Below are 1,868 nucleotides of genomic sequence, written 5' to 3' on the forward strand. Positions count from 1 at the left end.
ATTAACCAACTGTTTTGGTCTTTATAGCATCAAACAGTTTAATTCTTTTTTATTTTTTCCTTTTATTCATTATAAATACACAAGCTAGGTTTTCATGTCCATATTTAGAGTAATACTGAAAACCTCACAAAAGTATCACCCTGAGAGCCAGTTAAGAGCCTCAACCCCAATAATTCTGACGTGAAGTCACTTGGAGAATGGCTCAAACCAAGAAAAGGACATCATCACCAAAACCCATTTTTAGAATTAACTGTGCTCTTGGAGTGGATCCATAGAATTCTACTCAGTATTTAGCTATTTAGCTTCTTGAGGTCATGGTACAGCTGCTTTGGTTTGGTCCTGGACTCTCCTTGGGAGAGTGCACCACCAGCACTGGGCACCAGTCTCCACTTTTTGATGAATTCCAGAATGAAGCAGACAAAAGAAGGGTCCAGAAACACTATGAAAATTATTTCTGGGGCAGCTAGGTGGTGAAGTGAGTAGAGCACCAGCCCTGGAGTCAGGAGGACCTGAGTTCAAATCCAGCCTCAGATACTTGACACACTTACTAGCTATGTGACCTTGGGCAAGTCACTTAATGCCAATTGCACTGCTTTCCCCCCTCCAAAAAAAGGGAAAAAAGAATTGAAAAAGAATTATTTCTTGGACATCACAAACAACAGCCTTATACCAAGATGAACACTCAAGATGATTCAGCCATCTGCAGCTTGTTCTCTAGTTGACAGAGTAAATGAGTCAACTTCTATCAAGGCCTTATCCAAAAGGAAGCTTTGTAATGACCAACTAACATCCAAGTCTTCTAACACTGATGCCGCTATAGACCCAGAGTATAGTGATAATGAAAACCTTCAAAGAGTCTCTCAAGAAGCTTTTGATCTCATGATTAAAGAAAACCCTTCTCAGTACTGGAAAGAAGCAGCCAAAAAATGGAGGGAGGCTTTTTTATGAAGCACTGCAAGAAAATGAGAAATTACATAAAGAAATTGAACAAAAAGACAATGAAATTGCCCATCTAAAAGAAGAAAATAAGTAACTGGCAGAACTAGCAGGACATGTGTAACATATGGCAGATATGATAGAAAGGCTAGCTGGCAAGTCTCTAGAAAACTTTAAGCCATGAAACAACCCAGCTTTTGAGGATTCTGATTCTGGAGGTGAAGAAGGTTTTGAATAAAATCCCCAGATTGATACATATGATGAAAGAAATGCTTCTTTACCTACTAATGGATGACCATGTGTAAAAATACTTTATGTTTCACTGTTGGGAAATAGCAATGCCAAAGTTTACCTCCACCTTAGTCACATCTTTGGGTTACTTTTCTAAATTAATGGAAACCTTGGGCATTTGGCTCTTTTTTATAACTTGAGGCTTAGCAGCAGAGAATGAATTGTATTCTGCAAATTATTACAGTTTCCTTTTGGACACTTGTATTAAAATACAAATACTGTGTTTCTTTTTTAATCTTGCAATACTTTTTGTAAATAGCATATTTTCCATTGAGTCTGGAATGACTTATATATACATGATAAAATAAACTTTAATCTCCCATTAAAAAAAGAATTAGCTGGGCTTGACCTTAACTTGGCATCTAATTAATACCTATCAGATGTCTGATAAAGGGAGACCTTGGCTATTCTGGCTTCCTTGGGGACTTTGCTTGGTCCCTGGATGGGGGCTATATTAGCTGCCTCCATAACCTTCAAAAGACTTCCACCACCTTATCTGGGCCCTGGATGAAGCTGAAAGTCAGGTGAGGCTCTCCAGTTTTGTCTGGATCACTGAGGTGGGAAAGAGGAGAGAGAGAGCACACAACTGCTGTTAGTCTTGTCCATTGAGGTAGGAGAAGGGATGGGAATGAGCATTTCTA

General features: G+C 38.9%; 1 pseudogene; it reads left to right on the forward strand.

The window, feature by feature from the left end:
• Positions 1-396: 396 nt before the first annotated feature.
• LOC118847323 lies at positions 397-1,120 on the forward strand (annotated as a pseudogene).
• The last annotated feature ends 748 nt before the right edge of the window (positions 1,121-1,868 follow it).

This window comes from Trichosurus vulpecula, chromosome 4, assembly GCF_011100635.1.
Source record: "Trichosurus vulpecula isolate mTriVul1 chromosome 4, mTriVul1.pri, whole genome shotgun sequence".
Classification (NCBI taxonomy): domain Eukaryota; kingdom Metazoa; phylum Chordata; class Mammalia; order Diprotodontia; family Phalangeridae; genus Trichosurus; species Trichosurus vulpecula.